The sequence below is a fragment of the Oryctolagus cuniculus genome, chromosome 10, assembly GCF_964237555.1.
Source record: "Oryctolagus cuniculus chromosome 10, mOryCun1.1, whole genome shotgun sequence".
NCBI lineage: Eukaryota > Metazoa > Chordata > Mammalia > Lagomorpha > Leporidae > Oryctolagus > Oryctolagus cuniculus.
Genome location: NC_091441.1, coordinates 28,960,780 through 28,974,101, shown reverse-complemented (window position 1 = coordinate 28,974,101; position 13,322 = coordinate 28,960,780). Strand labels below are relative to the sequence as shown.

The 13,322-nt window shown below is 55.1% G+C and overlaps 1 non-coding gene across 1 annotated transcript; it reads left to right on the top strand.

The window, feature by feature from the left end:
- Nucleotides 1-9,805: 9,805 nt before the first annotated feature.
- Nucleotides 9,806-9,875, top strand: LOC127492545 (small nucleolar RNA SNORD30). Its single transcript, XR_007922055.2, has one exon. It is a non-coding gene; the product is annotated as a small nucleolar RNA SNORD30 (small nucleolar RNA).
- The last annotated feature ends 3,447 nt before the right edge of the window (nucleotides 9,876-13,322 follow it).

The following is a 13,322-nucleotide window of genomic DNA, read 5'->3' as shown; positions in this document are numbered from 1 at the left end:
TCAGTCCTGCTCTTCCGACCTTCTCTCCAGTTCTTGTTGGTGGATGAATTCCTGAGCTCCTCTCCCTGCAAGGTCTCACCCAGGGCTCTGCCGGCCCCCTGGCCCCGTGGCCCCCGCTCACTGCACGGGGAAAGGGGGCGAGGGGCTGGCGGTCTGGAGTCAGACCTGCTCCCAACCTCTTGGCTGGTGACACCTGGGCAGGCTGCCCAGCTCCACGGGCCGACAACATCCTCATTTGCGAAGCTGGTACTAATACATTACTGCACTTGGGATTTAAATGATTTTCAAAGATTCAGTGCAGGGCTGGCGTCCTGGCACTGGGAGAAGCTGCCAACTACGAAGCCAGCATCCCATATCGGAGCAGTGGTTCAAATCCCGGCTGCTCTGCTTCCAATCCAGCTCCCTGCAAATGCACCTGGGAAGGCAGCCAAGGGTGGCCCAAGTCCTTGGGCCCCTGCCACCCACATGGGAGACCCAGATGGAGTTCCAGGTTCCTGGCTTTAGCCTGGCGCCCACTGTAACCACCAAAGAATAAACCAGCAGACGGGGGATCTCCCTTTCTCTCTCTCTGTCTCTCCCTGTCTCTCTGCCACTCTCACTCTGTCTTCCAAATTGATACATAGATCTTAAATAAAAAAAAAAAAAAAGAGAGATTAAAAGGTACCAGAGCACACTGCGTTTGCACTGGAGCCGGAGCGTGATGGGGGGCCAGTGAAGGACAGGGAGCTGCATGCAGACACGGATGGAGGGATCCTGGGGCTGGGTCCGTCGGGGTGCTAAGGAAGGGTCACAGGGATGGGCAGTCTGGGAAAGTGGCCGCCAGGCAAGGCACAGGCGAGGGCAGCCTCTGAGGTCCCAGTCCCCTGCTGAACTGGACTCACAGGCTGGGGCTTGGTGAGGGCCACTGTCACCGCGGGAATACAGGGCGTCACGTGTCTCCTAGCTGGGCTCTGTGGATCGAGAGAGGCAGAGAGCCAGGGGTGCGTGCACACACGCGGGGAAGGCGCCCGCGTGGTCACGCTTCCAGGCAGGGCTGCCCGCCCTCGCCGCGTCTCAGCTTGCTGACACGGCGAGCGCATAATTACAGTTTCAATCGCAGATTAATCAGAAGTCGTTTCTGCAGACGGGGAGCAGGTCTGCACTGGAAAGGGCCCCAGAGGGCCTGTCGCCTCTGCTCTCGGAGGCCGGCCGCCATGTGGTGTTGGCTGCCGCGCTGGGAGTTTCCTAAGGACGGTCGCAGCCGCCGCCACCCAGGCAACATCTCCCTGCCTGCCCTGCTGCTCCCGATGGGAGCAGACGGTGTGGAATTGGCCCCAGAGTGTGCGTGTGCGTGTGTACGCGTGCGTGCGATCAACATCTGGGTGTGAGTGCTCCTGTGTGCTGGTCTGTGCGTCTGCTGTATTCGGGCATGTGTACTCCCAGGTGACCCCGGCAGTGCCCAGAGGGACCCACCCCCCACAGAGAGGCCAGGACCCCTCTACCCTGCTCCTCCACCCCAGGGGGCTGTGCTGGGGCACTGGGGCGGGTGGGGAGATGGAGGAGGCTCTGGATCTCTAAGGAGCTCTGGAAGAGAGTTTTGGGGTACACGCGGGGCCCAGGACTGCCCCTCTGGGGCTTCCTGGGAGGGCTGAGCACCTACCCACATGGCTCTGATCTGGGTGGGGTTGGCAAGGAGCCAATATTAACAACAGGGACAATAACAGCCACTTAGGCCCGCCCAGAGCTTTCTTCTTTTCTCTCAGCTTTTATCTTCACCATCACATTAGCTCCTCACAACCTCCCTGGGGCGGGGAGGCTCAATGCAAACAGGGGGCCCACAGGAAGGGGACCTGCCCAGGGTGACACAGCAGTGGGTGACAGGACAGAGTGAGCGGAGCCCCCAGGCCGTACCATGTGCTGGACAGGAGCCCTGGCCCATCCTGCAGCCTCACTCGGCTCCTCGTGGCCCTTCCCCCTCTCCAGGGCCCTGGGCCAAAGGACAGGCAGGGTCAGAAGATGAGTTCGTGTTTTCCTAATTCCCTGGGCAGCCACAGGGTGCCTGTGCCCGGGGGACTGCAGTGTGCCGGCAGACGGGGCTGCCATCGCTCGCACAGGACAGTGATGTGGTCAGCTGGTCCCCCATGGCCACGCCCGGCCCAGGTAGCTTTTACAACCCAGTGGGTGTGGCCCCATGCAGGAGGTGTGGCCCCGTGGGCGAGAGCACAGAACCACAGAAGAGGCGATGGCCAAGGTGGAGGCCAGGAGGTGCTCACTCAGGCTTGACTTCCGGCTCCCTGGCCCCGCCCCGTCCCTGTCGGGCCCCTGGGTTACTGTGTGCCTGATGGTCAGGTCTTGTGCTTGCTTCCCTCGGATCTGTCTGACTGCCGCGGAGTTCAAAGCAATTAAAGGCAACGTCTAATTATGCCCAGGTGGAGCCCCCCCATTTCCCAGCTGGAAAGACTGAGGCAGGAGGTGAGTCAGGATTAGGGCCCAACCCGAGCAGCCGGTTGGGGCCTCTGCTCAGTCCTGACCTGGGGCTCAAACCTTATCTCTGCTTTAGGGGACCCCCTAAGAGCCCCCTCCTGCAGAGGCCTGCAGGGCCTTGGACTGTGTCTCTAAACTGATTCTTCAAGGCCAGGGGTCCCCAAGCAGATCCCCATCTACGCCCCTGACCACACCGCAGGCCTTAGGGCCTGTGCCTACTCGGGCCCCACCCCCACCCCATGCAGCCCCAGCTCCCGCAGTCGGCACTGGGCTTCCCCGCCTCTCCAGCTGCAGCTCGGCCAGCTTTTAAATGCCTGTTCAGACTCCTGTCGCCTGTAGCAACTCCTCCATGAGTGTTTTCCCGAGTGACTGAAGGAGTGTGCGAACTCCTGGCCTTGGCCGACGGCTCTGTTTTCTGAACCCTTGAGAAATGATTGCAAGTCTGTGAGCTGTTCCTGAGCAGAGGGTAAGCTCTCAGGAGCCACGTGTGGCTGGATCTCCCCCCTCCCTGTCTCCGGAACCCCGTGCGCCCCCCTGGGGCTGTGGATCCCACAATATGCTGGCTACCAGGCGCCATCATGGAGAGGAGCTGGCCAAGGTCTCAGGGCTGGCGTGGTGGCACAGCAGGTTAGGCCGCCTCCTGCGGGGCTGGTGTCCCACATTAGAGCACTGGTTCCAGTCCCGGCCGCTCCACTGACAGTCCAGCTCCCTGCTCGTGAGCCTGGGAAAGCACAGAAGGAAGACACACGTGCTGGGCCCCTGCCGTCCACATAACAGACTGTTACCAGTCATGGAGGGGAGGGCGACTGCCCAAGCGGTTTTTAAGGCATTACTCTCTGTTCGCTGGGCCATTCTATTGGGGGTGCCCACTGGGCGGGGGTTTCATATATGTATGTTGATTGGCTTGGGGGTCATGGAGATAGGGGGGTCCCCTGGAGACTGTCCATCTCCTTAGGGGCTCAGCCCCTTTCCCTGCCAGCTCTGGGTGAAAGATTGCAGCCACCCTGGAGGAGTGATTCAAGGCTGGGAGGTCACACACACAGCGCACAAAGCTGTTAGTGGGGGAGATGTGGTCGGTCTGGAGTCAGGCTTTCCAGCCACAGCTGACAGCTCGCGTGTGAAGGACATTCTACCTCTGTCCGAGGGACCCACAGACTCCAGCCCCACCGGACGGCCTTACAGGCCCAGCTGGATCCTGACTTTGACCTGGTCCAGCTCTGCCTATTGTAGCCACTTGGGAGTGAACCAGCAGATGAAAGACCACCACCACCCCCCGCCCCTGAACCCGCTGCCACCTCCCCTTGCAATTACATTAAGTGAATACACAGACCCTACTCTCCGGTCACCGAGAGTGCTGGCCAAGCCGTGAGGTCCTTGTCCTGTGGTTTGTTTTTGCCTCTGTCACCTGCTCCGATGCACCTGGTAGACACGAATCGTGGCATTTTCGCTGGCCAGGTGCTGCCCTAAGTATAGTGCATCTGTGAATGCATTTCTGTTCTATGTAGCCTTCAAAGCCAGGAGTTCCTTAACAGGGTCACTGTGGCACCCAGGGGACCCTTGGCAAAGTCTGGAGATGTTTTTTGTTGTCCCAACTGGGACAGGGGCTGCTCCTGGGGTCTGATGCACAGGGCATCCCCGCACGTTGATCGAGCTGGTGCCGAACACCCCTGCTGCAAGTCTTTAGAGACCGAGGGAAGGGCATGGGCCCATTTTACTGTTGAGACAACTGAGGCTCAGCAACGTGAGTGGCTTTCCCAAGGTCTGCTAGCCAGTGGGTGGCTCCCCTCACCCCCCCAGCAGTCTGGGCCGCCGTGCACACTTCTGGCCCCTGTGCCCTAGAGCCTCACCCGGTAGCAGCACCCCCTTCCCAGCCCCATGGCCCATCCCTGACAGCCACTGTTGGCCTCTGCTCTGCCCTGAAGCCCCCTGCCAATCAGAGGGAAGAGTGGGCCCCTGGGGCCACCAGCCCTGAGCACCTGTGTCGTCCCGGCCAGGCCTGCTGTGGCCCTGCAGCCCATACTGCCCTCCCGTCTACACTGGCTCCAGGATGGCGCCCAAGCAGCTCCCAGAGGCCTCCCTTCCTCCCGCATCACAGCCCCACCAGGCCCAGGGCCCTGGACACACAGCTGGGCCTCAGGCAGTCCTCTGTGGTTTGCCCTGGTGTGGGTACAGATGACTTGGCTGTCAGACAGACGGGAGGCTGGGAGCCGCCAGGCTGCCCCCAGGCGCCATGGGGCCTGCACCCAAGGGGAAGCCATGGTTGAAATGAGGAACCTGCTGGGGCCTTCCAGACAGCGGGGAGGAGGAGGAGACTCCACGCAGAGGGAGAGAGATGCCAGGCCTGGCGCTGTCATCTCCGGCCCCAGTCCCCGGTCTGACTTATGAAACAGTTGGCCCGGGAGCCTGATCATCCACTCACCGGAGAGCTCGGCCCACTCACTGCCCCGTGGCTTCTGGGAGGAGGTAGCAAGGAGGGCAGCACCCCTGCTTCTCCCTGCCCAATCTGACGAGCAGGGCCTTCATAATCCAGGGTCCCCCAAGCCCCTGATGCCTGTCAGTTTCTCTAACAGAGATGCATGATGGGAGATGGGGGAGGGAAGGATGGCAAGACAAGGGCAGGCCCAAACCAAGCAGGCGGCCTCCCAGGGAGCTGAAATTGACGGGGTGAAACCTCGGGGGGGGGGGGGGGGGGAATCAAGGCTGCTCCCTGCTGGACCCCGCCCACGCCTCCCTAGGATGCTAGGAGCAGCTCGCCCCAACCCCGGCCTCCCTGGAGTCTTGCTGTGGCCTAGCAGCCACCCAGAGCGGGCAGCTGTTTCCCTCATGAAAGACCAGCTCCTCAGCGGCCGACTGGCGGGTCTGCTCTTCCCCGCGTCACAGAGGGCCCTCCTGCTCTGCCCAGCGCTCTCAGGTGAGCTGGGAAGCCAGGAAGAGCTACGAAGAAAGCGCAGCGTTGGCCTTGGCCTGCGTGGTCTCCTCCATCCTCACCATGCGCCCGCTGCTGCACCCCCAGCACCCCACACGGCCAGGATTTGTTCAGAAATCAATGGACCGTCCAAGAGTAGATGCTTCAAACATTCCATGGACACCAGTTTCCAAAAGGATGAACTACTTAGAGATAAACTGAACAAAAGGAACGCAAAACCTACACTGTGAAAACTGCACAGCATTGCAAGAAATTCAAGATCTAAACGGCAGGAAAGCATCCAGGGTCCGTGGCTCCAGGGGCTTAGCGTGATTAAGAGGACAGCACTGCCCTAATGCATCCATAGGCTGAACCCGCCCTTAACTCTGGTGACCTCTTTGTAAGATTGACAAACCGATTCCAGAATTCAGACAGAATGCGTTGCAAGGGACCCAGGTCAACCTAAACCGCCCTGAAAAGAACAAGTTTGGAGGACTCACTCTTTGTTTTTTTTTATTTATTTATTTTTATTATATTTTTTTTTTGACAGGCAGAGTGGACAGTGAGAGAGAGAGACAGAGAGAAAGGCCTTCCTTTTGCCGTTGGTTCACCCTCCAATGGCCGCTGTGGCCGGCGCGCTGCGGCCGGCGCACCGCGCTGATCCGAAGGCAGGAGCCAGGTGCTTCTCCTGGTCTCCCACGGGGTGCAGGGCCCAAGCACTTGGGCCATCCTCCACTGCCCTCCCGGGCCACAGCAGAGAGCTGGCCTGGAAGAGCGGGAACCAGGACAGAATCCGATGCCCCGACCGGGACTAGAACCCGGGGTGCCGGTGCCGCAGGTGGAGGATTAGCCTATTGAGCCGCAGCGCCGGCCTCACTCTTTCCAATTTCAAAACTCACGACTCAAGATGGGGCTTTCTGACACGGGATAGTCAACGCACTCGATCAAGTTGAGAGTTCAGAAACCCAAACCTCCACAGTCAAGGATGCCAAGACCATCCGATAGGGAAAGAATCTTTTTTTTTTTTTTTTTTTTTTTTTTTATCAGATGGGGCTGTAACAACTGGATTCCCACACAGAAAAGAGTGAAACTCGGTGCCGGAGCGGGTTAAAGCCCCAGCCTGCAGTGCCAACATCCCATGTGGGCACCAGTTTGAGGCCTGGTTCAAGTCCAATCCAGCTCTCTGCTGTGGCTTGGTAAAGCAGTGGAAGATGGTCCAAGTCCTCGGGGCCCTGCACCTTTGTGGGAGACCAGGAAGAAGCTCCCAGTTCCTGGCTTTGGATCAGCTCAGCTCTGGCTATTGTGGCCATTTGGGGAGTGAACCAGCAGATGGAAGACCTCTCTCTCTCTCTCTCTCTGGCTCTACCTTTCTCTGTCTTTCAAATAAATACTCTTTCAAATAAATTAAATCTAAAAAAAAAAAGTGAAGCTGGACCCCTACCTCTCACCCCACAAACAAATTAATTCAAGGAGCCAGCATTGTGGTATAGCTGGTTAAGCCGCTGCCTGTGACACCAGCATCCCATATGGGCATTGGTTGATGTCCCTGTTGCTCCACTTCTGATCCAGCTCCCTGTTAATGGCCCGAGAAGATAGCCCAAGGGCTTGGGCCTTGGCCAACAAGGTGGAAGACCCAGATGAAGCTCCTGGCCCCTGGCTTTGGCTGGGCCTAGCCTCTGCTTTTGCGACCATCTGGGGAGTGAACCAGCAGATAGAAAATCTCTTCTCTCTGTAACTCTTACTTTCAAATAAATCTTTTTAAAAGTTAACTCTAAGTGGATTCACTGGGAACAGGAGCTTAGCCTAGCAGTAAAGCGCCCACGTGCCACATTGGGGTGCCTGGGTTCAAATCCCAGCTTTTGCTCCTGACACTGGCTTCCTATCCTACGCGGCCCCAGGAGCCCACAGCGATGGCTCAAGTAAGTAACTGAGTTCCTGCCACCCACATGGGAGACCTGAAGTGCACTGCTGGCTCCTGGTTCCGCTCCCCACCAGCCCCAGGCACTGAGGCAGTTTTGGGTGGTGAATCAGTGGGTCCGAGCTCTCTCTGCCTCTCTCTGTCTCTGTGCCTTCCAAATAGAATTTTTTTTTAATTTTCAATGGATTAAAGACCTAAATGTAAGAGTTGAAACTATAAAACTCATTTTTTAAGATTTATTTATTTATTTGAAAGTCAGAGTTACACAGTTACAACAGAGAGAGGAGGAGAGGCAGAGAGAGAGAGAGAGAGAGAGGTCTTCCATCTGCTGGTTCACTCCCCAGTTGGCTGCATCAGCTGGAGCTGAGCCAATCAGAAGCCAGGAGCCAGGAGCTTCTTCCGGGTCTCCCACATGGGTGCAGGGGCCCAAGGGCTTGGGCCATCTTCCACTGCTTTCCCAGGACATAGCAGAGAGCTGGATCGGAAGTGGAGCAGCTGGGACTCAAACCAGTGCCCATGTGGGATGCCGGCACTGCAGGCGGCGGCTTTACCGGATACGCCACAGTGCCAGCAGCAGAAAAAATGAAACTCTTAAACACAGGGGCAATGCTGTCATGACTGTGGATTTGACAAATGATTCTTACATTTGATGCCAAAATCATGAGCACCAGAAGGAAAAACAGATACATCAGACGTCACCAGAACTGCAGGCGTGGGGGCCAGCGCTGTGGCGCAGCTTGCGTTGCCAACATCCTGTGTCCCAGAACCCGAGTTCCAGTCCTGGCTGCGACTCTTACGATCCAGCTCCCTGCTAATGCTCCTGGAAAAGCAGTGGAGGATGGCCCAAGTTCTTCGGTCCCTGCCACTTGCATGGGAGACCTGGATGGAGTTCCTGGCTCCTGGCTGCCGGCTGGTCCAGCCTGGGGCCATTGTGGCCATTTGAGGAGTGAACCAGTGGATGGAAGACCTCTCACTATATCTCTCCCTCTCTCTCATAACTCTGACATTCAAAATCAATAAATAAAACTTTAAAAAGCATACAGACTTTGTGCTTAAAAGGACACCATTCATAAAGTGAAAAATTTGGGTGGGGGGTGTTGTTCAGTAGCAGTTAAGGCCACTGTTTGGGATGCCCATATCCAATACTGGAGTGCCTGGTTCATGTCCAAGCTCCTCCCCTTCCAACTTCCTGCCAGTGTGCACCCTGGGAGGCAGCAGGTGATGGCTCAAGTACCTGGGTCCCTGCCACCCACGTGGGAGACTTGGATTGAGTTCTGGGCTCCTGGCTTTGGCCTGGCCCAGCTCTGGCTGTTACAGGCATTTGCAGAGTGAACAACAGATGTAAGATCTGTGCGTGTGTGTGTGTGTGTGTGTGTATGCCTTTCAAAAAAGATGAAAGCAAGTAATTTTTTAGATAAGATGGGGCTGCCACTGTGCTGTGTCTGCAGTGCCGGCATTCCATGTGGGCACCGGTTCTAGTCCAGGCTGCTCCACTTCCAATCCAACTCCCTGCTAATGCACCTGGGAAAGCAGAGGAAGATGGTCCAGGTGCCTGGCTTCAGATCAAGCCCAGCTCTGGCCATTTTGGCCATTTGGGGAGTGAACCAGCAGATGGAAGTATCTCTCTCTTTCTCTCCCTCTCTCTGTCTATAACTGCCTCTCAAATAAATCAATAAATCTTAAAAAAAAAGAACATTTATTTTTTAAAAATGGAAAAGTCAGCCCACAGAAAAGGGGAAATGATTTGCAAATCATATATCTGAGAAGGGACTTACATGCAGACCATAAAGGAACTCAATAATAAAAAGACAAACAACTCGGTTCTAATCTGGGCAAAGGAGATGAGTTCACGTCTCTCCAAGGAAGATACTGAGATGGCCAAGGAGCCCGTGAAACAACGCTCTGTGCCGTGAGTCATCAGGAAATGCCAATCAAAGCGACAATGAGTTACTACTTCAGGCCCACCAGACAGCCAGATTCAAAAAGCCAGATAACAGCAAGTGTTGGCAAGGACGTGGAGAAACCCGAACGTCACGTGCTGCTGGCGCGGTCACGTCGGAAAACAGTCTGGCAGTACTTCCAGAGGTTAAACCTGACCGCTGCACTCCCGGGTATGTCCCCAAGAGACATGGACACATGCACGCACACAGGAGCTCGGGAGGAACGTTTGCAGCAGCGCTGCTCGTAACAGACAGAGGCAGAGAGCGCCCAAACGCCCAGCCGCTGACTAATGGGGCTTCCCACTGCCACACGTCCTCACGATGGCACATGTGCTCAGCCTGGCACAAACGGTGACCCGTGGGTGACAGTGATGCGTCAGCGTCGCCCACTGCGACAAGGGTCCCGCACTCAGGTGGGGTGTGGGTGGCAGGAGAGGCCGCAGGGGAAGAAGGCGAGGAACGTGTGGGGAACCTGCACCTTCCCCTCAATCTCGCTGTGAACCCAAAACTGCTCTACAAAAGGACAGTTTACCAAGTGTGCCGGGGAAGAGAGGAAGGGAGGAATGGAGGTGATGCGCTCTACAGGGTGACTTACGTGGGATCTCGTTCGGCTGATGGCTTGCCTCTGAGACTGGCAAATCTTTCTTTCTAGGAATGGCATCTCGGTGGGAACAGACGCGGGGTGCAGCACTGGTTTCGTTTGCTTCAGCTCCAGTGCCTTGGAGCCCAGGGTGTGACTTGAGGGGAGCTAAGCTGGGTTTCTGCTGAGCTCCAGGCTGAAGTCAGTGGCCTGAGGAAGGCACAGGTGCAGACAGATGGACTCCCAAGTCTTGCAGGTGTCAGAAAGGGAATCTTCAAATCCTTAGGCACTCAAACTTGAAATTAACATACTCATCCTGATCACGCTGCTTTTATTTTAAAAAAAATTGATACACTCTACAACATGGATGAATTTTTTTTAAGATTTATTTATTTGAAAGTTGGAGTTACAGAAAGAGAGAGAGACAGACAGAGAGAGAGAGAGAGAGAGAGATCCTCCATCTGCTGCTTCACTCCCCAAATGGCCACAACAGTGAAGGCTGGACCAGGCCGAAATCAGGATCCAAGAGCTTCCTTTGAGTCTCCTATGTGGGTGCAGGGGCCCAAACACTTGGGCCATCTTCTGCTGGTTTTCCCAGGCCATCAGCAGGGAGCTGGATTGGAAGTGGGGCAGCTGGGACTTGAACCGGCACTCATATGGGATGCCGACATTGCAGATTTCTACCCACAATGCTGGTCCCAACATGGATGAACTTTAAAAACACAATGTGAAGTGAAAGGCGTAAGCTGCCTTATGCCTATTATGATTCGATTTGCAGGAATTATCTGGAATAAGGGAATCTATACATGGCCGTGGGATGGTGTGGAGGAGGCAGACTTCCCTTGGGGTGACAACAACATACAGATGCTGACAGTGGTGACAGTCGCTTGTATCTGTGGCTATGTTTTATGGCCGGTGCCACGGCTCAATAGGCTAATCCTCCACCTGCAGCACCGGCACCCCGGGTTCTAGTCCTGGTCGGGGCGCCGGATTCTGTCCCAGTTGCTCCTCTTCCAGTCCAGCTCTCTGCTGTGGCCCGGGAACGCAGTGGAGGATGGCCCAAGTGCTTGGGCCCTGCACCCACATGGGAGACCAGGAGAAGCCCCCTGGCTCTTGGCTTCAGATCAGTGCAGCACGCTGGCCGTAGTAGCCATTTGGGGAGTGAACTAATGGAAGGAAGACCTTTCTCTCTGTCTCTCTCTCTCCCACTGTCTAACTATGCCTGTCAAAAAAAAAAAAAAAAAAACAACACACATTGAACTGGGGCCGGCATCATGGTTCACTTGGTTAATCCTCTGCCTGCGGCACTGGCATCCCATATGGGTACCAGGTTCTAGTCTCGGCTGCTCCTCTTCCAGGCCAGCTCTCTGCTGTGGCCCAGGAAGGCAGTGGAGGATGGCCCAAGTGCTTGGGCCCCTGCACCCTGCATGGGAGACCAGGAGGAAGCACCTGGCTCCTGGCTTTAGATCTGCGCAGCGCTGGCCGTGGCGGCCATTTGGGGAGTGAACTAATGGAAGGAAGACCTTTCTCTGTCTGTCTCTCTCACTGTCTAACTCTATCTGTCAAATAAATAAAATTAAATTAAAACAAAAAAACATCGAACTGCAAACTAAGTGGGCACATTGCATGGTTGTGAACCACATCTCAAAGCTGTTAAGAGGCAGACATTAAATGCCAACCAACCTGATTGGATCTTCACACATGGAATTCACATGTTATCAGACTGTGGAATGTAAAATAATTTAAATATACTGTTTGAACAATTGAAAATAAATATAGATGGTGAATTTGAGAGTTGTGTCAATATCTACATTTTTTGATTTTGATAATTACAAAAGTACTAATGGGTGACCCTGTAAGATAGACATTATTATTTTCCCATTTTATAAATGCAGAAACTGAGTTTGGGAGAAGCCAAGCTCAGGGTCACACAGCAGTCTAGGTGCCCATAATCTGCATCTCCATATTGTCCCTGGAACTCTCCTCTCTTCCTTTATAGCACTTAGAATAATTTGAATTTTATATGTTCTTGTTCCACAATGAGCTCCTCGAGGGCGAACTCGGGTCTTCTCATCATCACTTCTCTTTTTTTGTTTGTTTTTAAAATTATTTATCTGGGAACCCATGGCTGTGGTGCTGTGGCATAGCAGGTAAAGCTGCCACCTACAGTGCCAGCATCCCACATGGGTGCCGGTTCCAGTCCGGGCTGCTCCACTTCCAATCCAGCTCCCTGCTAATGCACCTGGGAATGCAGTAGAAGATGGCCCAAGTCCTTGGACTCCTGCACCCACGTGGGAGACCCGTAAGAAGCTCCTGGCTCCAAGCTTCAGTCTGGCCCAGCCCTGGCCGCTGTGGCCATTTGGGAAGTGAAACAGCAGATGGAAGACCTCTCTCACTCTTTCTTTCTCTCTCTCTTTGCTTCTGCCTCTCCTTTGCATAACTCTTTCAAATAAATAAACCTTTGGGGGAAAAAAAGATTATTTGAAAGGCTAAGTTATAGAGAGAGGGAGAGTCAGAGAGAGAAAGAGAGATCTTCCATCTGCTGGTTCACGCCCCAGATGGCCACAACAACCAGGCCTGTGCCAAAGCCAGGAGCCTGGAACTCCACCTGGGTCTCTTACATGGATACAGGGACCCAAGCACTTGGGCCATCTTCTGCTGCTTTCCTGGGTGCCTTAGCAGGGAGCTGGCTCAGAAGTGGAGCAGCCAAGTCTTGAACTGGTGCTCATATGGGATATCAGTGTCATAGGCAGCAGCTTGACCCACCGCACCACAGTTCTGGCCCCTTATCATCACTTCTTCATTTGAATGCATTTAAACAAACAGGAGTCGCTGCTGTGGCAGGGCCCGATAAACTGGCACTTGCAACGCTGGCATCCCATATGGGTGCAGTTAGAGTCCCAGTTGCTCCACTTGCAATCCAGCTCTCTGCTAATTTGCCTGAGAAGGCAGCAGAAGATGGCCCAAGTGGCAGACCTGGAAGGAATCTCTCTCTTCTGGCTTCAGTCTGGTCCAGCTCCAGCTGTTGTGGGCAACTGGGAAGTGAATCAGCAAGTGAGATATTTCTCCTCTCTGTCTCACTGTGTCACTCTGCCTTGCAAATAAATAAATAAAAATCTTTTTTAAAAATAAATACATATTGAGCCAGGCCTGTTTGCCAAAGAATCTGAGGATAGGTAGTACAGAATTGGCTCCTAGGGGTTGCTCAGGTCATGGATGGATGGATGGATGGATGTTGAGGGTGGATGGTGGATGGTGGAGGGTGGGTGGATAGTGGAGGGTGGGTGGATGTGAGGGTGGATGGTGGATGGTGGATGGATGTGAAGATGGACGGTGGATGGTGGAGGGTGGGTGGATGTGAGGGTGGGTGGATGGATGTGAGGGTGGATGGTGGATGGTGGGTGGAATCTGGATGCATGGAGGGGAGTTCTGCACTAAGGCTGGCCGGACCTGCCCAGCGCCACCATACCAGACTTCACCCTCCCCCCCAGCTATGTCCCCTGCCTGTCCCCTAGC